The sequence below is a fragment of the Ranitomeya variabilis genome, chromosome 5, assembly GCF_051348905.1.
Source record: "Ranitomeya variabilis isolate aRanVar5 chromosome 5, aRanVar5.hap1, whole genome shotgun sequence".
In the NCBI taxonomy this organism is placed as follows: domain Eukaryota; kingdom Metazoa; phylum Chordata; class Amphibia; order Anura; family Dendrobatidae; genus Ranitomeya; species Ranitomeya variabilis.
Genome location: NC_135236.1, coordinates 67,171,549 through 67,187,461, shown reverse-complemented (window position 1 = coordinate 67,187,461; position 15,913 = coordinate 67,171,549). Strand labels below are relative to the sequence as shown.

Sequence of the window (15,913 nt, the reverse complement as noted above, 5' to 3'; positions counted from 1 at the left end):
CGGATTTAAGGTGTAGTGATGAACGAGCTCTGAGAATCAGTACATACACACACATGGTGTCAAGCAAAAGATTTTGCTTTAATGAAATTCATGAAGGGTTTTTATACATTCCTGAAAGAAAGGACTTTATGCTAAGAAGCAAACAACTGTTTTGTAGGATTTAAAGAAAAATTTGTCTAGGTGTCTGGTTTTATTCAGTTCTCACGCACTTGGAATGTGTAGGAGCAGGTTCTGTGTAAAGCTGTTCTAGATTTAGAACATAAAATGGGGACTGAGAAGACAAAATGGATCCTGATTTCCCACATGCTCTTTACATAGAGGATTTCATAAGAAATAAATAACTTATTACAGGCAATAGTGTCATGGAAACGACTTTATAGGGAGAGCTTTGGGGGGAGACATGAAGGGGTTTTGAAACGTTTGCTAGTTTTAACCAAATTAAACTGGAGTTGTGCAAAGTCTGTCTGCTAGGTCCTATGACAAGCATGCTTTTATTACCAATTTAAAGAAAATAATGGAATAATGGTAGCACCATATAAGCATCCAAGGTATAAGACCATAAGGGCAACATTCTGATAATTTACACGTACATTTATGAAATCAGACAACGTCTAAAACAGTTCACCATTTTAGCAAACCCACAAACTGTCTCATTAAAATGAGAGCAAAAATGAAAAACAAATTTATGAACCTGAATTTTTTTTACAATTTGCCTTAAATGATCATAAAAGCAAGCTATAAAATATTAACCATAAGGCTTCTTTTACACTTGGTGTGTTTTTGCGGGCTGTTTTTGCCGTCCCAATAGATTTCTATGGGGCTGCAAAAACAAGCCGTAAAAATTTGTCTGAGCGCCGTACTCCGCATGGTCGTGAGGGCCGTATTTACGGCCATGAAAAAATATCGAGCCTGCTCGATATTTTTCACAGCTTACGGACATGGCCCCCATTTAAATCAATGGGGCTGCAAAAACAACGGAAGCTTGCCCAGTGTGTTGATGTTGCGGTATACCATGAAGACCGTATTTGCGGAGCGCCGTATTTTTACTACGACACTCCCATGTACTTCCTGTATATCATTTCGAAGGCCTGCAGAGACACGAGATGGACCTATTCCAAACCAGAAAAACGTAGATCCAAGAAGATATTTGTGGCCCGTTTTTGCGGCAGACCGTGAAAATTACAGCAATACGGCCCTCAAAAAAGCCATCTAGAACGGGCAGCAAAAACACAGCAAATGTAAAAGAAGCCTAACACTGTGACATGCAAGCACACTGTCACTGTTTGACACTGTATATTTTTTTATGTAAAAAATGTTGTCCTTCTTGCTGCTTAAAAGTGCATTAAGGAAGAAGAAAGAAGAAAACAAGGTGTATTGGAATTCAAATCATAGAAGGTTAGAGTTAAAAGGGACTTCCAGGGTGTTCTTGTCCAACCCCCTGCTCAATACCATCCCAGACAGATGTCTGTCGAGCCTCTGTTTGAAGACTTCCATTCAAAGAGAACTTACCACCTCTCGTGGCAGCCTATTCCACTCATTGATCACCCACACTTTCAAAAAGTTTTTTTCTAATATCTAATCTGTATCTTCTTCCTTTCAGTTTCATCCCATTGCTTCTCATGTTTTCATGTGCGAATGAGAATAAGGATGATCCCTGTACACTGCGAGATCCCTTCAGATATTTGTAGACAGCTGTTAAGTCTCCTCTTAGCGTGCAGGAGGACAGATACCAGCAACACCATATCTCTGATCAATCACACTGAATCTGGCACTAATACTCCTTGATCCGCTTCTATCTCTCTCACCCCAACCAATGTACTTTCTTTATTATTCACAGACTACTATACTAATTTTTTTCACTTCTGCAGTTGTACAACACAATAGCATCTCTATGGCTGAGCTTTGAGCTCTGGTGTCCTCTCACTATCATAAATCACCTTAAAGTGACTGCTCTCTTTCCTGCCTAGGGTTTTACACAGGTTTTGATAGTCCTTCCTGAATGGCTATCATATTTAATTTGATATGATATCTGCAAGGCATTTTGAAGAAGCAATTGTTGCCACACCTGAGGTTACGGGTGCCTTCTACTGCTGATGCAATCTCCTTCAATGTGTAAAATAAGTATTTTGGGCAACTAGACCCAACCTGTCAATTTCTTAAAATTTAACGCAAATTCAAGCAACATCAAATCTATTCACTCAGTCATTTCTAATTATTACTATACTGTAAAGATGCAACATTGTACACTAATATCATGGGAATATCTGATTATTTCTTTGACGAAATGGGTCTTTTGGGGTTATTACCAAACCTTTATAAAATTATAAATAGGGTTGATTGGAACAAAGGCAGACCAACAGCGCATGGAGAGGCTTTTTGAGATTTCAGGTAAATAACATATAGTAATAGATTATTTGTGTAGGATATATTGCACAATAAAATTACTTTTTTCTTTTGGTTTATTTGAGCATGGTTTAGTTTAAGTCTTAAGGTTATAAACATGAAAAAAAAATTTTTTACATGTCACTTGTTAACTTTAGTTAATAAAATTGCAGACTTGCAATTCCTTCATTTCCTTCATTTCCAAATTCACTGATAAGCAATTTGCAGCCTGATCCAAGTTTCATATTTTTTTTTTATGTTACTATCCCTCCCAATGATATAGGCTGGATTTGATGAAATACATGCTTGTTTCAAGGGTGCTGCTAACTTCATTCATTCATAAGTCAGCACAGCTTCTGTTATGCACTTATTTTCGATTCTTGATCTTTCCCCCTTATCTAAAGTCTGCTTTCTCTGTCCTTTATGTAGACTGTAGATGCTCACCTCTATCACATTCTGGAGATCTGTATACAACCCTCTCCCTGCTGTTATCTCAAACACTATGAGGAGGGAAAGGGAGCAAAGAGAGAGAGAGAGAGAGAGAGAGAGCCATCAGAACCAAGAGCTCTAATGGATTCATTACATTTTCGAAGAGCATTAGATAAATGTCTTACAGTACAGACTCTGCAGCAGCAAAATGCTAGAATATTTTTAACTTTGACAATTTATACATTTTGTTAATTTTTCATGAATAAAACATGAACAATAAAAAAAATATGTATGTATGCGTACTCAGACTTTAAGAACAGCACTATTTTTTATTTTTTCACTTCTTATATTGAGAGCCCAAACTTTTGAAAAATAGTCATGCATAGTTTGCTTTTATGTTTGATGACATAACTATACAAGGATTTTTTTAGTGGGATGTGTTGCATTTTTAAATCTCATTTTAAGGTGGACATTATGTATTAAAACCTTTTTTTTATTCTGAACATGTAGTTAAAATTGCTATTCTACCTTTGTTTTATTGCAATTATCTTTTCAAGTTTTTACGATGTAGAGTAAATACCACAACTTGACTCCATCGACCACCATGATTGCAGTGATGCCAAATTTAATTTTTTTATATGATTTATTTCTTCATCGCTAACTATTTTTTAGAAATGTATTTTTTTTTACTGCCCTCAAAATTCATCCCATTATAATTTTCCTGTATGCATAGTTTAATTTACATTTATTAATCTTTTTTGAAAGGTAGGATGAAACAAAAATTGCAATTCCAGGCCTTAAATAGTTATATAATATAGATTACAGCCACAACTAAATCTTTGGACCCAAGTGTCAATTGTCAGCCTTGTTTAAGACACATTCACACGTGTATTTGGATATTTTGCATCACTCTTGTCCCTCATCAGTTCAGATCAGGGTTTGGATGGCAGAATGAGAAACCATTGAAGTAGTTTTGAAAGTAACTGGTTGTCCTTATAGAGACCCTTCGATTATAGACTTTTTTCCTCCATAAGTGAGATAGTTTGCATGATTCTGCCAATGGTAGCATTGCCAATGAGACCCCCTATACTACTGGACGCCATAGTAAGGTACAGGACTCCCCCAAAAAATACTGTTGAGGAAAACAGATTAATATGCACAAGTTTGAAAGTGACTTTATGCTGACCATTTTGACCTGGGACTAGGATTTCTCCTTAGAATTGGTTCAAGTCAATTTGGAGGGCTCAGTCCATTGGCCATATCAGCAATCTGTGCCCGTTTAGGCCTGATGAAGACTTCCTACCTTCCGGCATCTGAGGCTATTCTTTTCATTATCTGACCTGCTGTGACGTCACATGTGCATCATGCCACAATGACAACTAGCCATCATGGCTAATCAAAGAAAAATGTAGAAGGCAGTTCTCAGGTCTTCCACCAAATGGCGACAGATTACTGACAAGACTGAAGATCCAGGTCCTATCGAATTGCACCAACTCTAGTTCTTATTTTTCAAATAATATTTTTATTATTGGAGTTTCTTCACTGTACAACAGTTTATTGTATGCTTCATTTTACAATTTTAACTTTTTTTTTTAAAGAGATTCCTACAATCTCCAGTTATAATTTGCCCACAAGATAAATGATAAATTTGTCAATTCCCACACACAAAACATTTATGGCCCCCTTTTAAATTAATCTAATGTCGACTGAAAAATCTCACAGAAAAAGAAAAAGCCTTGTTATCAACACCAGGTCAGATTATCAATGCCCTAGCAAGATACAGCAGACCCCCATGATAAAAGTGTTGACAGCACAGGAGCAAAATAATGATGACGCAAACAATCACAAACCTACCCATTCATAAAGGGTGTGGTTGACAAGTATTAGAAATGAAAACAGGTGAGGTTTGTATTGGGCGCCAGTCACACAGGTACGTTTGAAGTACAGTGTCTGGCTTTCAGCCTATTGATGATACCCATACTACTAGATCAGGCAGGCTGCCCAGCACTATATAAGTGCACCCCACAAGGACAGACAACCCTATTTACCCAATGAATGCTGAAGAGCCTGGCTGCATAATGCAAGAGAATGGAAAAATGTGCAATAAAAATATTAAAAATGATGCATTAAATATTCTTCTGCCGGATGCAGCAAAGTCCTTTAGAGTTGGTTGGGTTAATTAAGGCGTCTGTCCTTGTGGGGTGCACTTCCATGGTGCTGGGTAGCCCGCTTGATGTAATATTATGTGCATCATCAATAGGCTGTAAGCCGTAAACTGTACATCACACTTACTTGTGAATCTGGCACCATATGCAACCCTGTGCATTTGCAATACTGGGCTACCGCCCCCTCCATGAATGGGTAGATTTGTGACTGGTTGCTTGACTAGTATTTTGCAGCTATGCTGCGACCGCATTTATCATGGGGGTCTGCTGCATTCTGCTAGTGCATTTGTAATCTGACCTGGTGTTGGCAAGGCAGTTTTTTTTTCTGAGATTTATCTTGAATTTATGTCCTATATCAGCCGATACTGTCAGCTGAACTCACCAAAATCGACAGTCTAATGTCTTTGGGGGCCACCAGCCAACTGATGGTAGGAAGAGTTGTCCATTGTGAATATCCAATTTAGCACTGCCAATTGCATTGTACTCCCAGTGATAAACTGCCTGCTGATGTGTCAGTCAGCAGCTTTCTCATAGAGACCACATGAGCGCTAAACTAAGCACGCTCTCCTGTGTATGGGAGAGTTGGCTGAGATGACTGTAAACCGAACATGGGTTTCTATGTCCTACTTCATCCTTATTGTACACCTACATTGATGCAGTGGTCAAGCATTTGTCTTGACACTCCATTCAAAGTCTATGATATTCACGGAAACAACTAGTGATGAGGGAACATCTTCTGGTAACATGTTATCCGAGCATGCTCAGGTGTCATCCGAGTATCTTGGGCGTGCTGGCATGTTTTGCTGCTGTTAAACCTGTTTGTTAGGCAATACCCACATTTGATGGGGCTGTTAAACAGCCGCAAAACATGCAGCCGCAGGTACTTGAACATATTGTCTGAGCACACCCAATATAGTCATGTAACGACCGGTAAGCCGGTCATTATTTGAAAATGGAATATGGTGATGCTATGAATGACTCTGACCACGATATGATACCAAACCAACTTCTCTTTATAACTTGTGAAGAAGATAACAGGATTTTTCTTCTTAATAAAATATGGGTCACAAATACAAATTAGGCAGCCTGAGAGATCCCAAGTGCCAGCTTCACGGACAGGAGCAGGACTAACCCAACGCTATACCACTCCCTCCCTTATCCGGTACAGGGCCTATCCGTGACCGTGACACATGGTCCTCTCAGGTATATAATATTACACCCGCCTTCCGCCTTAATTGCAATAGATTCCAGGTACCCTGTTTTCTCCTTGATATATATATGTATATATTTACACAACTAATCACTTGAACCAACACATTATGTACACAGTGCACTGTCCTCTTTGTGAGCGCTTAAGGTACCGTTACACTTAACGATTTATCAATGATCACGACCAGCGATATGACCTGGCCGTGATCGTTGGTAAGTCGTTGTGTGGTCGCTGGAGAGCTGTCACACAGACAGCTCTCCAGTGACCAACGATGCCAAAGTCCCCGGGTATCCAGGGTAAACATCGGGTTACTAAGCGCAGGGCCGCGCTTAGTAACCCGATATTTACCCTGGTTACCATTGTAAATGTAAAAAAAAAAAAACACTACATACTTACATTCCGGTGTCTGTCACGTCCCTCACCGTCAGCTTCCCGCACTGACTGTGTCAGCGCCGGCCGTAAAGCACAGCACAGCGGTGACGTCACCGCTGTGCTTTACGGCCGGCGCTCACAGTCAGTGCGGGAAGCTGACGGCGAGGGACGTGACAGACACCGGAATGTAAGTATGTAGTGTTTTTTTTTTTTTACATTTACAATGGTAACCAGGGTAAACATTGGGTTACTAAGCGCGGCCCTGTGCTTAGTAACCGGATATTTACCCTGGTTACCAGTGAAGACATCGCTGGATCGGCGTCACACACGCCGATGCAGCGATGATAGCGGGTGATCAGTGACCAAAAAAAGGTCCTGATCAATCGCAGCGACCAACGATCTCCCAGCAGGGGCCTGATCGTTGGTCGCTGTCACGCACAACGATTTTGTTAACGATATCGTTGCTACGTCACAAAAAGCAACGATATCGTTAACAAAATCGTTATGTGTGATGGTACCTTTAGAGCGGATGCCCTAACAGAATATACTCAAACAGAAAATAACTGGAAATGTTATTCAACATCCGAACACTAGATTTAGTTAGCTTCCTAGGTCACCAAATTCTCTGATACAGGTACAGGTGATGATTCAGATCAGTCCCAGTAGTATTTCATGGAGCTCTCCTATGGCATATACACTTTTTACCAAAGTCTCAATATACAGGAGCTCACACAGTCTCCGTCAGTCCATCAGAAGTCTCAGTAACAGGAATGTTCTTGGAGATGCTGCAGATCCTATCTAACTCTCCCTAGCTAACTAGACAGTTGGTGACTGGTCACACATTCCAGTTTACTCACGGAAGCAGCTCTCTCTGGATCACACCGACCAATTTGGATCACTTTTGGCTTCCAATCCTTCCGTGTCTCTCAGTCAGGACTTCCTCTCCAAATTTAACCTCACGAATCTCCGTCCCAGCTACTTCCTGTTTCCAGAACTTTCTTCTCTTGTTCAATGGTGACCTGAACTAAGTTATGGCAGCATCATTTATTATAACAGAAAACATTAACATGATACAGTCGGATGACACCTGACCATACTCGGATAACACATTATCTGAGCACATTCGCTCATCACTAGAAATAGCTAATCACAGTGATTATTCACTTAGGCAGAGACGCCATATAGTGAGAAGGAAAGGTCAAATTAAAATCTAGTTTCTAGTACAAACATGCATTTGGGATCAACAATTATTTATTTATTTGTCTACTTTTCCCTATACGATTATGTTGCAGATGTATTAGTAAGGTAATGAATACCTCATTTTCTGAAGATTTTCACCTACAAGCATTCTCCAAATATCACAATATCTCTTATGTCATTAATTATTCTTAGTATTTTATTGATGTACCTTCTATGTATGCTTGGAAATTTGATTATTATAGCTGTTGTATGGATGGCACCACAACTACACACTCCTATGTACTTTTTCCTGTGTAACCTCTCTACCTTGGATATGGCCTATGTATCTGCTATTCTGCCTAAGTTCCTTGACTTTCAGATAACTAAGAAAACTAGGATTTCCTTCACAGGCTGTTTCACTCAGCTATTCATGTCTGTGGCATGTGTTACTACAGAATTTTTATTGTTGGCTTCTATGGCCTTTGACCGGTATGTGGCCATTTGTGTTCCTTTAAACTATGCAACCATTATGAATAAGAAAGCATGTCTTGTACTTTCCCTTACTCCATGGACAATCGGTGCCTTGAACTCATTGCTATACGTCTTCTTGATATCTCACCTCTGGTTTTGTGATTCCAAGCATATCACCCACTTCTACTGTGATATGAAAGCCCTCCTAAAAATCTCCTGCAGTGACATCAGACATGTGAACCTTGTGATATTATCAGAAGGATATACGTTAGGTTTTATACCGTTTGGCATGATATTGATTTCTTATGTTTTTATTATATCGGCTATCGTCAAGATCAAGACATCGGCTAAAAGACTAAAGATCTTCTCCAGTTGTTCATCTCATCTAACAGTTGTTTTGCTTTTTTGTGGTTCTTCTCTAAGTGTCTACATGAATCCTGATTCTAAAAGTTCCACAGAAATAGACCTGATGCTCTCCTTGTTGTATGTGGCAGTGGTTCCAGCCCTTAATCCTCTAGTTTATAGTCTGAGGAACAAAGAAGTCTTAGATGTTTTAAGATTATGTAGGGTCATTTCTGGTCGCTTCTTAAAAGTTAGCAAATTAATTTAGGTCAATAATTCTTTCTATAATACTATTATTTTTTGCCATTTTGTCTGTTTTAAATTACAAATTGATAGTGACTTACAAAATCATATGGAAAATAGGAGTTCTTATGGCAGAATGGTTAATATTTAATATAGAAAAATGACAATTGCTTTTGTGGAAAAAGACCATTCCAAAAATATAGGTGATAACAATTCAAAATATATTATTAGTAAAGTGTACTACCTACCTATTAGAGATGAGGGCATTTTTTGAAATTTGATTTTGCTAGCTTTGGGGAATGTTTCAAAAACAGTTTGATGCACGGTAAATTGATTTTTTTACAATAAGAAATATTGTATTTTTCACTTTGTAAGACGCAATTTATTTCCCCAAAATTTTGGGGGGAAATGGGGGTGCATATTACAATGTGGTTATACCACTTACCGGTACCGTTGCAGGCTGGGATGAGAGGGTGTCTGCTGCCGATGCCGCTGCCCAGGTTGTGTGCCGCTGCAGGGGGGCTCTGCTGACATTTTTGAAAGGCCAGAGCCCCCCTGCAGTTCCGTGGTTTCCTCCTGTGTGGTGGTTTTGGGAAAATGGCTGCCGGAGGCAGCGCATACGCAGATGGAGATCTCGGGACCAAGATCTTGAGAGATGAGATCTCAGAGCTGAAATCTCATCTCCCGAGATCTTGGTGCCGAGATCTCCATCTGCGCATGTGCTGCCTCCCTGTGGCTATTTTCCCAAAGTCTACCGCACAAGAAAGAATGGACGAACTGCCGGTGTCCTCTGGCCTCTCACAAAATGTCGGCAGAGCCCCCTGCAGCACCAGAGATGCCAACATCACCGGAGACACCCCCACATCACAGGAGCCACCCCGCAGCACAGGACACCTGCACACCCCCTCATCCCAGCCTGCGGCCTGCAGCAACGCTCCACTCCTGCCTCCTCCAGCAGCGACCCTGGGACCCCGTTTCACCACAGCCACCACCCCCAGTAAGCAATAAGAAGCATGGATTATAAGAAGCAACACCATTTTATCAAAAAAATACAGTAATACAATTGACTTAAAAAGATGTGTTTACAACTCTGAGATCTCCCGGGACTATATGAAACCCATTTCTGACTCTTTAATTCAAACCAAACCTTAGTAATGTCAAAGTGACCTCTACATACAGTCATGGCTATGGGTAAATGCACTGCTTGTGCGTTTATACAGTCTATTATAGTCCCTCCTGATTGGCTGTGTTATACCATGTGATGTCATAGCTGCAAGGCATTATGGGGAAACCAGCCCCACCATGCTAGAGATCATATTAGCCTTCTCTGGCTAAAGCAATCTTCTGCAATTTGTAAAATTACAGCTACCATTTTTGGCAATCCACACAAATCGAATATAATTTTGTTCAAATTTGTTAGGTTTACCAAATTGATAAAAATTCAACATAAATTCAATTCACATAAAATTTATTCCCTCATCTCTAGTACCTATACTTTATTTAAAGTTCTGTCAGGTCATAAAGATATTTTAAAACTTTTTGTCTGTTAGTAGCCCTCTTGCCAAGGTCACACTAATCGCTTAAATAAAGGGCTAGAAACACAAAATTAAATTTGCCCAATTGGCTTTTTAGATGGAGAGCAGTCAAAATATTTTATAACACAAGTAAAGAAATGGCTATGAGGTCTAATGAAGCTCAGGGGGCTTTTTAGGAATTCTGCCCTTTTTAACTATCATCTGGGATTTAATACTCAAACACTCAGCCGCATACGGTATAGTAAATTTCACTTTGACTGAGACATTGTTTCACTAATACTAGAACTTGTTTGTAAATGTTCTTACCCACCATTTAGACGTTTCTCTGTTAATCTTATAGACAATAAATGGAAGGGTTGTACACCACTCCATATAAATGGGACCCTTGATCTTGAGACGTAGACTTAGGGTACCGTCTCACAGTGGCACTTTTGTCGCTACGACGGTACGATCCGTGACATTCCAGCGATATTCATACGATATCGCTGTGTCTGACACGCAGCAGCGATCAGGGACCCTGCTGAGAATCGTACGTCGTAGCAGATCGTTTGGAACTTTCTTTCGTCGCTGGATCTCCCACTGTCATCGTTAGATCGGTGTGTGTGACACCGATCCAACGATGTGTTCGCTTGTAACCAGGGTAAACATCGGGTTACTAAGCGCAGGGCCGCGCTTAGTAACCCAATGTTTACCCTGGTTACCGTCGTAAATGTAAAAAAAAAAAAAACAGTACATACTCACATTCCGGTGTCCATCAGGTCCCTTGCCGTCTGCTTCCCGCACTGACTGACTGCCGGCCGTAAAGTGAAAGCAGATCACAGCAGTGACGTCACTGCTGTGATCTGCTTTCACTTTACGGCCGGGAGTCAGTCAGTGCGGGAAGCAGACGGCAAGGGACCTGACGGACACCGGAATGTGAGTATGTACGGTTTGTTTTTTTTTACATTTACGACGGTAACAAGGGTAAACATCGGGTTACTAAGCGCGGCCCTGCGCTTAGTAACCCGATGTTTACCCTGGTTACCCGGGGACCTCGGCATCGTTGGTCGCTGGAGAGCTGTCTGTGTGACAGCTCCCCAGCGATCACACAACGACTTACCAACGATCACGGCCAGGTCGTATCGCTGGTCGTGATCGTTGGTAAATCGTTTTGTGAGATGGTACCCTTAGACTTCAGTCATGATTGTTAGGTTTTCTATTATTAGATAATAGTTTGCAAGATAATTACTCAAATGGTAAGGCTGGAAGGCAAAAATTATAACTTCTGGGCCCAACACAACATATGTTAAATGACCTATCCTTACTTAAAGTCTACAAATATTACTGGTTTATTCTAATGAGGCCGAGGGGCTTTTGACCCTGCTCAGACACCAGGGCATTAAACAAAGCCTTTGCAACCCACATAACTATTCCCTCTAGGTCTTACTATTTACACAGGTATGCAGTATGTAAAAGATAATAGATGCAATACTTGAAACAACAGAAAAATCTGTTTCAGTTTTGACATTATAACTCCCTATGTTACTTTTTCTAAAACTGTCTATGTGCAGCTTCATCTCCCTCCTGCCCATTTGCATTATGCACATTATAGTTTTAGTGATAACATTTAAAGAAAGTGTTCTTACAGGGAAAATGAAAATTAAAGACTGGGGTTAAGTTAATAGAAGGACTCCACAGAACCTTCTTGATTGGAAGAGTGTTTATGTAGAATGCTAAATATGCTTATTTTGCATATGTCTTTAATCAGGACTCTTTACCAGATGCAATACTTTAAAGAAAATGTCATATCAAGTAATGATATTTCTCATAAAAAATGTAGTGGTTTATTGGATTGTCCACCAAAAATCATAATTGCAGCAGAACATAAAATAGATGAAATAGTTACAAAGAGATTGTCCATTTGTCCATATCAAAGTTTGTTCTCCATCTTTCCTGAGATTCTGAATGGTAACTGGCATCTGTCTCTGTCATGGAGTAGAAGTCATCAAGAAGCACGTGGCTACCAGCTGTTCATTCCGTTTGTGTGGAGTCTGAAGTCAGTAGAGAGTGAAGGAGAAGGCCCCAAGTGACAGCCCCCACCCTCTTAAGAGCCGTGGATATATGTGTCCCATAGAGCACGTGTTCTCTCTATATGGTTTTAACTTTTTCTCTAAGCTAAATATACAGGAATAGCAAATGCCAGCAAAACCTTCCACGAGGCTCAGTACAGAATAGAGTGTAATAATCAATAATATTTAACATGGAAGAATTTGCCAAGTTACAACTGAGTAATGCCTGTGACTAGTTTCTCTATACAGGAAGTGTGTTGAAGTTGTCATCACCAATAAAGGCTTTTATACGAAGTATTAAACAAATTTCAGTAAGTGTGTTCAATACTTATTCCTTGTGTCATTTCTCATTATTTCTTATAACTTAATTTCTGGATATCTATGGTTTGATTCATTTGCCTGTGTAGATTGAATGGGTTGTTATTTCATGTCAATAGCACCTTTAGAAATACACTGCTCAAAAAAATAAAGGGAAAACCAAAATCCCACATCCTAGATACCACTGAAATAAATATTCCAGTTGTAAATCTTTATTCATTACATAGTGGAATGTGTTGAGAACAATAAAACCTAAAAATGATCAACATAAATAACAACTAATATTCCACTGAGGTCTGGAGTTGGAATGATGCTCAAAATCAAAGTGGAAAATGAAGTTACAGGCTGATCCAACTTTAGTGGAAATGCCTCAAGACAAGGAAATTATGCTCTGTAGTGTGTGTGGCCTCCACGTGCCTGTATGACCTCCCTACAATGCCTGGGCATGCTTCTTATGAGGCAGCCGATGGTCTCCTGAGGGATCTCTTCCCAGAACTGGACTAAAGCATCTGCCAACTCCTGGACAGTCTGTGGTGCAACGTGATGGTGGATGGTGCGAGGCATGATGTCCCAGATGTGTTCAATCGGATTCAAGTCTGGGGAACGGGCAGGCCAGTCCATAACTTCAATGCCTTCATCTTGAAGGAACTGCTGACACACTCCAGCCACATGAGGTCTGCATTAGTTGGAACCCAGGGCCAACCGCACCAGCATATGGTCTCACAAGGGGTCTGAGGATCTCATCTCGGTACCTAATGGCAGTAAGGCTACCTCTGGCAAGCACATGGAGGGCTGTGCGACCCTCCAAAGAAATGCCACCCCACACCATTACTGACCCACTGCCAAACCGGTCATGCTGAAGGATGTTGCAGGCAGCAGATCACTCTCCAAGGCATCTCCAGACTCTGTCACATCTGTCACATGTGCTCAGTGTGAACCTGCTTTCATCTGTGAAGAGCACAGGGCACCAGTGACGAATTGGACAATCCTGGGGCTCTGTGGCAAATGCTAAGCGTCCTGCATGGTGTTGGTCTGTGAGTACAACCCCTATCTGTGGACATCGGGCACTCGGATCATCCTCATGGAGCCGGATTCTAACCGTTTGTGCAGACACATGCACATTTGTGGCCTGCTAGAGGTCATTTTGCAGGGCTCCGACAGTGCACCTCCTGTTCCACCTTGCACAAAGACTGAGGTAGTGGTCCTACTGCTGGGTTGTTGCCCTCCTATGGCCCTCTCCATGTCTCCTGGTGTACTGGCCTGTCTCCTGGTAGTGTCTCCAGCCTCTGGACACTACGCTGACAGACACAGCAAACCTTCTTGCCACAGCTCGCATTGATGTGCCATCCTGGATGAGCTGCACTACCTGAGCCACTTGTGTGGGATGTAGAGCCTGTCTCATGCTACCACGAGTGTGAATGCACAGCCAACATTCAAAAGTGACCAAAACATCAGCCAGAAAGCATTGGTACTGAGATGTGGACTGTGGTACCCACCTGCAGAACCACTCCCTTAATGAGTGTGTCTTGTTAATTGTCAATAATTTCCATCCATTGTCTATTTTAATTGCACAACAGCATGTGAAATTGATTGTCAAACAGTATTGCTTCCTAAGTGGACAGTTTGATTTCACAGAAGATTGATTTACTTGGAGTTATATTCTGTTGTTTAAGTGTTCCCTTTATTTTTTTGAGCAGTGTATATTTACTTAGAAAATTAACAACATGTTCAGTATTTGTTTCACGCGCTGTACATAGAACATCGACAATTAAAAAAAATAATTAATTAAGAAACAAAAAGTTGACCAGTTGAGTATGCATTTGGAAGCAATGACTGCTTCCGCACTTAGTTGACTGAGCAGCTCCCTCATCAATCTTAGACTCATAGAATGTTAACGTTGGAAAGGACTTCAAGGGTCATCGTGTCCAACCCACTGCTCAATGCAGCACAGGATTCACTAAACCATCTCAGATAGATGTCTGTCCAGCCTCTGTTTGAAGACTTCCATTGAAGGAGAACTCACCACCTCTAGTGGCAGCCAGTTCAACTCATTGATCACTATCACTGTCAGAAATGTTTTTCTAATGTCTAATCTGTACCTTCTCCCTTTCAGGTTCTCTCCATTGTGGCTCATGTTTCCATATGCAAATGAGAATAAGGATGATCCCTCTACACTGTGACAGAGTCATTGGCACAGTGTTTGAAGGGAAATATGTGTCATTGCTCATTCTACAGTCAGTGATGTAGAGTCAGATTGTTTTTGCCTCCAACATGCTAAGTGCTGAGAGAGTTAATTTTAAAGCTACAATGGGCTGATTTTATGTGAGCACCCATATGGTGGGAGGGAGGGTGCTCACTGTATCCCCTCTTGCAGAGCCAAAACCTGAATGTGTACTAGCAGGACCTGCGGTGATGTCACGATCAATTGATCATCACATGGTCCTGATTAAATACCTGGACATGAAAAACAGCCTGTGTGGGTGTCTTGAGAGAGGAGGTACTCCCACATATCTCCAATGAGAAGCTGATGACAGTGTGTGGTGTCTGAAGGATGAAACCTGCAGAAAAAGGACTGTTGAACTTTGTCTCTTTTGTTTTCTGTTAGCCAGGAAGGCTCTCCTTTTGTTTTCCTGAACCCTGCCTTCGTCTATGCTGACTTCAATAAACTGTCAAGTAAATAAGACAGCACACTGCAGCGCTGAAACATGCAAACATGAAACATGAAAACTGAACTGCATTACTGCACTAGAAATATGAAAAATGAGAGCGTTTAGCGCATAAAAATTGCCAATTTTATGTGTACCTGGTAGCCACTTTAGGGCATCTCTCGTATACCAGGTCCTACGCTTTCCTTTCCTCGCTGAGAATAAACATCTCCATCTGAATGGGTACCTGTGAAACCTCTTCTTAGACTAACATTCTCTCTCTCTGTGGAGGGGTAATGGACCTGTTGCGATTAAAACACCTGTGGCTAAGAGGCGGAGTGCTCAGTCAGAAGGCTGAAGAATACATTTAAAAAAACTGACCGTCACATCCAAACATAGACTAAGTGTGAACAGGTGCTGAACCTAGAGTCACCAACTCATATACAGTCAAGTAAATAAGGCAGCACACTGCAGCACTGAAACATGCAAACATGAAACATGAAAACTGAACTGCATTACTGCACTAGAAATATAAAAAATCAGAGCGTTTAGCGCATAAAAATGGCCAATTTTA

At 40.8% G+C, this 15,913-nt stretch overlaps 1 long non-coding RNA gene and 1 pseudogene across 1 annotated transcript in view; one reads left to right on the top strand and one right to left on the bottom strand.

The window, feature by feature from the left end:
* Nucleotides 1–15,913, bottom strand: part of LOC143773303 (uncharacterized) — a 233,686-nt gene that overhangs the window by 38,051 nt on the left and 179,722 nt on the right. The window lies entirely within an intron of this gene.
* LOC143773376 (olfactory receptor 2D3-like) lies at nucleotides 7,867–8,818 on the top strand (annotated as a pseudogene).